The 8,989-nt window shown below is 41.3% G+C and overlaps 1 non-coding gene and 1 pseudogene across 1 annotated transcript; both read right to left on the bottom strand.

The window, feature by feature from the left end:
- Positions 1-800: 800 nt before the first annotated feature.
- Positions 801-1,714, bottom strand: LOC129564636 (translationally-controlled tumor protein-like; annotated as a pseudogene).
- A 3,613-nt stretch (positions 1,715-5,327) lies between these two features.
- On the bottom strand, positions 5,328-5,400 carry TRNAV-UAC (transfer RNA valine (anticodon UAC)). The gene has a single exon. It is a non-coding gene; the product is annotated as a tRNA-Val (tRNA).
- Positions 5,401-8,989: the final 3,589 nt, after the last annotated feature.

Genomic DNA, 8,989 nt, shown 5'->3' on the forward strand with positions numbered 1-8,989 from the left:
TTATATCCTGAAGCTTTATGGAATTCGTTGATTAGTCCACCTTTTTTTTTTTGGTGAAGTCTGTAGGATTTTCTCTATGTAAGATCATCATCTACAAATATTAACAATTGTACTTCTTTCTTTCCTATTTGGATGCCTCTTATTTTCTCATCTTGCCTTATTGCTCTAGCTAGAACTTCCAGCACTAGTAATATGTTGAATAAGAGTAGAGAATGGAGCACTTTATATGGAAATGGAGAATGTTCCATATGCACTTGAGAAGAATGTGCATTCTGCTGCTGTTGAATAGAATGTTCTTTATATGCCTATTTAGTCCACTTGATCTAAAGTATGATTCAAGTCTAATGTTTCCTTGTTTAATTTCTGTCTTAATGATCTGTACACTGTTGAAAGCAAGTTATTGACACCCTCTATTATTGTGTTGTTGTCTATTTCTCCCTAATATCTCTTAGTATATTCTTAATATATTTAGGGATTCTGATGTTGGGTGCATGCATATTTACATTTGTTAAATCTTCTTGATGAGTCGACCTCTTAGTCATTATATAATGAACTTATTTGTCTTCTGTTAATCATTTTTGGTATAAAGTCTATTTAGTTTGGTATCTTATAGCTTCTCACACTTCTTTTTGGTTTCCACTTGCATGGAATATCATTTTCTATCCCTTTTCTTTTAGTCTAAGATTGTCCATAGAGCTGAAGTGAGTCTTTTGTAGGCAGTATATAGTTGGGTCTTGTTTTTTTTTTTCCAATGAGTTTAAATGCATTTTATTTTTAGACAACCTATATGACATGTTTTCTCAAAAACAATGCCTCCACTTCAAATAAATCAAAGTTCAAAACAAATGAAGAGCTAGAGATGACATCAGTCCCATCTGTCTAAGTCCTGGTGTTGTGTGGATGAAAAGCAGTGGGCAGCCAGTTATGACAACAGGTGATTGATCCAAAGTAACTGCCAACTTTGTTAACATTTTTCCATCTCTAAACCATTCTTAAAGAAAATCATATATGGGGTTACACCATCCTCACGGTAGTCCAGCAGAGCAACCATGCCATCTGGATTCATGTTTTCACCAATAAAGAACTGATAGTTTTTGAAATTAGCAAGGATGTGCTTGATTTGTTCTGCAGCCCCTGTCATAAAAGGTTTTTACTCTTTCTGGTCTCTGTTCTTCAAGTTACCCTTTGATTGACTTCATGTAATCTTTGATGTGGGGTTTCCCTGGTGGCTCAGAGGTTAAAGCGTCTGCCTCCAATGCAGGAGACCCGGGTTCGATCCCTGGGTCGGGAAGATCCCCTGGAGAAGGAAATGGTAACCCAAGTATTCTTGCCTGGAGAATCCCATGGATGGAGAAACCTAGTAGGCTACACACCACGGGGTCGCAAAGAGTCGGACACGACTGAGCGATGGAATGGAATGGAATGGAATCTTTTATATACTTCTTGTAGGCTTCTTTTGTGAAGCTGGTTTCCTGCAAGTGATGGTTCATGGTAATATCGACACCAGTGATTACTGTGCTTTCGGTACCTTCGCCCTTGGGGCCTTCAGCGGAGGCATTTCCACCAACGAGCGAGTCATCGATGTTACCCTCCGTCCTACTGACCATCTTCCCCTCCACCTCCAGACACAGCCTGTCCACGACCTCCCGGATCTTGTAGATGTCATGTCTAATGTCTCGTCATGGCTAATGAGGTCCCGGTAGATGATCATGATGGCGACTGGAGGGAGGTGACAGTGGTGCTGGCTTAGCAGGAGCTGGGAGCTCAGAGCGAGCACAGTGCGGCCAGAGCAGCACTCGGGGGGAGGGGGGGTGGGCGGAAAAGCTTGGGTCTTGGTTTTTAATCCATCCTGCCACTCTATACCTTATGACTGAATAATTCAATCTATTTATGTTTAAAGTAATTATTGATATGTTCAGTTCAGTTCAGTCGCTCAGTCGTGTCCGACTCTCCGCGACCCCATGAATCACAGCACGCCAGGCCTCCCTGTCCATCACCAACTCCCGGAGTACACTCAAACTCATGTCCACAGAGTCGGTGATGCCATCCAGCCATCTCATTCTCCGTCGTCCCCTTCTCCTCCCGCCCCCAACCTTTCCCAGCATCAGAGTCTTTTCCAGTGAGTCAACTCGTCTCATGAGGTGGCCAAAGTATTGGAGTTTCAGCTTTAGCATCAGTCCCTCCAATGAACATCCAGGATTGATCTCCTTTAGAATGGACTGGTTGGATCTCTTTGCAGTATAAGGGACTCTCAAGAGTCTTCTCCAACACCACAGTTCAAAAGCATCGATTCTTCGGCGATCAGCTTTCTTCACAGTCCAACTCTCACATCCATACATGACCACGGGAAAAACCATTGCCTTGACTAGACGGACCTTGGTCGGCAAAGTAATGTCTCTGCTTTTTAATATACTATCAAGGTTGGTCATAACTTTCCTTCCAAGGAGCAAGCGTCTTTTAATTTCATGGCTGCAATCAGCATCTGCAGTGATTTTGGAGCCCAAAAAAACAAAGTCTGACACTGTTTCCACTGTTTTTCCATCTATTTCCCATGAAGTGATGGGACCAGATGCCATGATCTTTGTTTTCTGAATGTTGAGCTTCAAGCCAACCTTTTCACTCTCCTCTTTCACTTTCATCAAGAGGCTTTTGAGTTCCTCTTCACTTTCTGCCATAAGGGTAGTGTCATCTGCATATCTGAGGTTATTGATATTTCTCCCAGCAATCTTGATTCCAGCTTGTGCTTCTTCCAGCCCAGCGTTCCTCATGATGTACTCTGCATATAAGTTAAATAAGCAAGGTGACAATATACAACCTTGACGCACTCCTTTTCCTATTTGGAACCAGTCTGTTGTTCCATGACCGGTTCTAACTGTTGCTTCCTGACCTGCATACAGGTTTCTCAAGAGGCAGGTCAGGTGGTCTGGGATTCCCATCTCTTTCAGAATGTTCCACAGTTTATTGTGATCCACACAGTCAAAGGCTTTGGCATAGTCAATGAAGCAGAAATAGATGTTTTTCTGAAACTCTCTTGCTTTCTCCATGATCCAGCGGATGTTGGCAATTTGATCTCTGGTGCCTCTGCCTTTTCTAAAACCTGCTTGAACATCTGGGAGTTCACGGTTCACATACTGCTGAAGCCTGGCTTGGAGAATTTTGAGCATGACTTTACTAGCGTGTGAGATGAGTGCAATTGTGCGGTAGTTTGAGCATTCTTTGGCATTGCCTTTCTTTGGGATTGGAATGAAGACTGACCTCTTCCAGTCCTGTGGCCACTGCTGAGTTTTCCAAATCTGCTGGCATATTGAGTGCAGCACTTTCACAGCATCATCTTTCAAGACTTGAAATAGCTCAACTGGAATTCCATCACCACCACTAGCTTTGTTCGTAGTGATGCTTTCTAAGGCCCACTTGACTTCACATTCCAAGATGTCTGGCTCTAGGTCAGTGATCACATTATCGTGACTATCTTGGTCGTGAAGATCTTTTTTGTACAGTTCTTCTGTGTATTCCTGCCACCTCTTCTTAATATCTTCTGCTTCTGTTAGGTCCATACCATTTCTGTCCTTTATCGAGCTCATCTTTGCATGAAAAGTTCCCTTGGAATCTCTAATTTTCTTGAAGAGGTCTCTTGTTTTTCCTATTCTGTTGTTTTCCTCTATTTCTTTGCATTGATCACTGAGGAAGTCTTTCTTATCTCTCCTTGCTATTCTTTGGAACTCTGCATTCAGATGCTTATATCTTTCCTTTTCTCCTTTGCTTTTCGCCTCTCTTCTTTTTACAGCTATTTGTAAGGCCTCCTCAGACAGCCATTTCGCTCTTTTGCATTTCTTTTCCATGGGGATGGTCTTGGTCCCTGTCTCCTGTACAATGTCACGAACCTCCGTCCAGAGTTCATCAGGCACTCTATCAATCAGATCTAGTCCCTTAAATCTATTTCTTAGAGAAGGTCATTTTTGATTGAGATAGTGGGGTGATCTATTAGCTTCATGAAATTGGACATCCAAGTCTCACCCCAGGTTTGGGATGTTCTGAGCTATTATTTCTTTAAATCAACTTTCTTCCCCCTCTCTTTTTCTTCTCCTTCTGGAACTTCAATTTTGCAGTGTTCCTTAGATCGCATAGGCATTCTTCACTCTTTCATTTTTTATTTTTTGTTCTCCTCTGACTAAGTTATTCTGAAGTTCCTGTTACTGATTCTATCTTTCTATTATACTGATGTCTTCTATTGCATTTTTTGTTTCATTCAATGAATTCTTCAGCTCCAATATTTCTGCTTAGTTCTTTTTTGTTTCTTTATCTTTGTTAAATTTCATGTTGTTCATGTATTATTTTCCTGATTTCATTGAATCGTCTCTAAGTGCTTTTTGTAGGGCATTTCATTTCCTATTTCATTCAAAATAGGATAACTATTTTGAATTTTTATCAGGTAAATCACAAATTTCCATGTCTTTGGGCCTGGTTACTGGAAGATTATTGTGATCTTTTCATGATGTCATGTTTCCTTGATTTGTCATGTTCTTTGGAGTTTTCTATTGCTGTTTTATGAATTTGAAATAGGAGTCACCTAATCTTTGGTGATCAGCTTTCTTCACAGTCCAACTCTCACATCCACACATGACCACTGGAAAAACCATAGCCTTGACTAGACGGACCTTTGTTGGCAAAGTAATATCTCTGCTTTTTAATATACTATCTAGGTTGATCACTGAAGAATTGATGCTTTTGAACTGTGGTGTTGGAGAAGACTCTTGAGAGTCCCTTGGACTGCAAGGAGATCCAACCAGTCCATTCTAAAGGAGATCAATCCTGGGTGTTCATTGGAAGGACTGATGCTAAAGCTGAAACTCCAATACTTTGGCCACTTCATGCAACGAGCTGACTCACTGGAAAAGACTCTGATGCTGGGAGGGATTGGGGGCGGGAGGAGAAGGGGACGACAAAGAATGAGATGGCTGGATGGCATCACCGACTCGATGGACATGAGTTTGAGTGAACTCCAGGAGTTGGTGATGGACAGGGAGGCCTGGCGTGCTGTGATTCATGGGGTCGCAAAGAGTCGGACACGACTGAGCGACTGAACTGAACTGATTCTAATCTTTAATAACTGTTTTTAAGGGAAAAAAATCTTCATCAAGCCTGCTATAAACTCTGAAGCTTTCTTAAACCTTATATGGCTATACCTCCTCTCCATGCTTTTTACTCTCTCTTGTGGCATAATTTTTAATCTTGTATGTCTTCATTCCATCTTACAACAAACCAGGCTGGCTGCCGATAGCTTGTTTTGTTTTGTTATTTTTTTGTCTGCATGGCATGTGGGATCTTAGTTCCCTGACCAGGGTTTGAACCTGTATCCCCTGCATTGTAAGTGCAGCATCTTAACCACTGGACCACCAGGAAAGTCCCTGATAGCCTCTTTTTTGTTTTCTCATAAGTTAAGTGGTGCTAGAGTTCACATTTGTGGGGTTTTTTTCCCTTGCCGTAGTCCATCTTCTGAGCATACTCCCTGTCTACCAGGACTTGCTTTTGCTTTTACCCTTGAGAATATGGACAAGCAGCTGGTTTCAGATTGAGATAGATGACGACTGGGCACTCAGGACATTGGGAGTGCTCAGAGGCCAGGTGGGGGGATCTTCCAGTGAGGTTTTCCCAACAGAAAAAATATTGTGTGTTTGTAGTTGATTGATTTTCAAACAGAATCAAGAATGCCAATATTATCACCAAATGTGCTTCATTCTGAGGCCTCTTCTCTTAGCTGCTGTCTCACTGTGTGCTCACATGACTTCTTCACTGTGCACACACACACAGTGAAGGAAGAAGAGAACAAGTTCTCTGGTCTGTTTTCTTATAAGAACACTAATCGTATCAGACTAGGAAACTGTCCTCCTGAGCTCATCTAACTGTAGCTATTTCCCAAAGGCCCCATCTTCAAGTACCATCACACTGAGAGTTAGGGCTTCACCATATGAATTTAGGAGGGAAGACAAATACTTATAAGGTTAGGCAACATTCGGGAAAGTGTCACGTGAATTCTTTACATAATGACAACTTCCTAGATTTACCACTAAAAGAAGCTTACTAAGGAGTATTGGCAGAAGCAGGCACCAAAGTATATAATAGGTCTGTTGTACATACTTTTAAAAAAGTATGGCTTTGGTTAAAGAAATGATGGAACAAAATGAACAGGTAAGTTTGAATCTCAAATTAAACAATGAAGATTCCAAAAAGCAACAGTTAACTCTTACTACAAGTCATTACTTATAGTGCCCAGAAGTAAATTTTGAAACCAACTGCCTATATCTATCGGAGAAGGCAATGGCAAGCCACTCCAGTACTCTTGCCTGGAAAATCCCATGGATGGAGGAGCCTGGTAGGCTGCAGTCCGTGGGGTCGCTAAGGGTCAGACATGACTGAGCGACTTCACTTTCACTTTTCACTTTCACACATTGGAGAAGGAAATGGCAACCCACTCCAGTGTTCTTGCCTGAGAATCCCAGGGATGGGGGAGCCTGGTGGGCTGCCGTCTATGGGGTCACACAGAGTCGGACACGACTGAAGTGACTTAGCAGCAGTAGCAGCCTATATCTATATTGTTACTTATCTGTCTAGTGATATATACCTCTTGGCATGAATGCCTTATAGGGTTTTCTGAAAAGTAAACTAGTTGCATGATCATGGATTAGAATGGTTTAACTATTTTTAAAAAGCAAATGTTGATATCAAATGTTGATAATAATTAATGTTAAACCTCAGTTGCAGCTAAGTCTATGAGCCTCACCTAGAGTAACCTTCAAAAAAGAAACTTCTAAGGAGTACTAATAACGTAAGTAAATAAAACATTGATCAATAGACAATGAAATCATTTTAATGGTGCCATGAATAGTCCAATGGAGAAAAGGAGTAAGTAAAATTTTGCTATGTAAAGTGAAGTTAAATTTTAAAAAATTAAGGAACAGGGATTTCCCGGTGGTCCAGTGGATAAGACTCCATGCTACCAATGCAGGGCCCTGGGTTCAGTCCCTGGTCAGGGACCTAGATCTCACATGCCACAACTAACGAACATGTGGGCTGCAACCAAGACTTCAGTTCAGTTCAGTTCAGTTGCTCAGTCGTGTCTGACTCTTTGCGACCCCCTGAATCACAGCACGCCAGGCCTCCCTGTCCATCACCAACTCTCGGAGTTCACTCAAACCCACCTCCATCAAGTCGGTGATGCCATCCAGCCATCTCATTCTCTGTCGTCCCCGTCTCATCCTGCCCCCAATCCCTCCCAGCATCAGAGTCTTTTCCAGTGAGTCAACTCATCTCATGAGGTGGCCAAAGTATTGGAGTTTCAGCTTCAGCATCAGTCTTTCCAATGAACACCCAGGACTGATCTCCTTTAGAATGGACTGGTTGGTTCTCCTTGCAGTCCAAGGGACTCTCAAGAGTCTTCTCCAGCACCACAGTTCAAAAGCATCAATTCTTCGGCGATCAGCTTTCTTCACAGTCCAACTCTCACCTCCATACATGACCACGGGAAAAACCATAGCCTTGACTAGAGGGACCTTTGTTGGCAAAGTAATGTCTCTGCTTTTTAATATGCTATCTAGGTTGCTCATAACTTTCCTTCCAAGGAGTAAGCGTCTTTGAATTTCATGGCTGCAATCAGCATCCACAGTGATTTTGGAGCCCCCAAAAATAAAGTCTGACAATGTTTCCACTGTTTCCCCATCTATTTCCCATGAAGTGATGGGACTGGATGCCATGATCTTAGTTTTCTGAATGTTGAGCTTCAAGCCAACTTTTTCACTCTCCTCTTTCACTTTCATTAAGAGGCTTTCTTGCCTCTTCACTTTCTGCCATAAGGGTGGTGTCATCTGCAAGACTTGGTACAGCCAAATAAATACATAAATAATTTTTAAAAATTGGAGGGTTACATTGTTGTGTTGGTTTCTGTAATACAACAACATGAATCAGCCATAAGTATATATATTTTATATATATATATATATAATATATACATACATATACCCACTTCCTCTTGTGCCTCCCTCCCATCCCCACCTCCCCATTCTACCCCTCTAGGTCATCATAGAGCACTGGGCACCAGGCTGGGCTCCCTGTATTATATAGAAGCTTCCCACTAGCTATCTATAGTGTATATATGTCAATGCTACTCTCTCAGTTCGTCCTACCTTCTCCTTCCCCTGCTGTGTCCACAAGTCCATTCTCTACATCCGCATCTCTATTCCTCTCCTGCAAATAGGTTTATCAGCATCATCTTTCTAAATTCCAAATATATACATGAATATACAATATTTGTTTTTCTGACTTACTTCAGAAAGTAAGTATAACAAGCTCTAGGTTCATCCATCTCAGTTCAGCTCAGTCACATTCATTCCTTTTATGGCTGAGTAATATTCCAGTGTATATATGTACCTCAACTTCTTTATCTCTTCATCTATTGATGGACATCTAGGTTGCTTCCATGTCCTCCTATTGTACATAATGCTGCAATGAACATTGAGGTACTGGTATCTTTTTGAATTGTGTTTTTCTCAGGGTATATGTCCAGTAGTGGGATTTCTAGGTCATATAGTAGCTTATTCCTAGTCTTTTGAAGAATCTTCGTACAATACATATTCTTTAAAAAGCAGGACTCAAATGTACAACAATTTACCCTTTGCACAATATATGTGTATCTGCTTCAGTTCACCCTTTGTACTAATCAGATACACTATTACCCTATGTTAAGTATACTCTGATATCAAATTTTTTAAGGAGATGCAGGCCATAGTCTCTAAAATTAAGTAATTCAGGAGAGTTAATTAACAAGCTGAAGCCCCCCTGCTTTGATTAATCTTGATTGAAGACCAATTGATCAACATATTCTCTTCTATCATTCATTCTTTATTAACCTTGCTCTTGACCAATATTGAAGTTGGTTTAAGTCATTTACCTTTTGGGACAACCCAACATTTTATCTTTGAGGGGTTTGAGCTCTTTG

The sequence above is a fragment of the Moschus berezovskii genome, chromosome X (assembly GCF_049115385.1).
Source record: "Moschus berezovskii isolate FMDL1 chromosome X, NW_MosBer_1.0, whole genome shotgun sequence".
NCBI lineage: Eukaryota > Metazoa > Chordata > Mammalia > Artiodactyla > Moschidae > Moschus > Moschus berezovskii.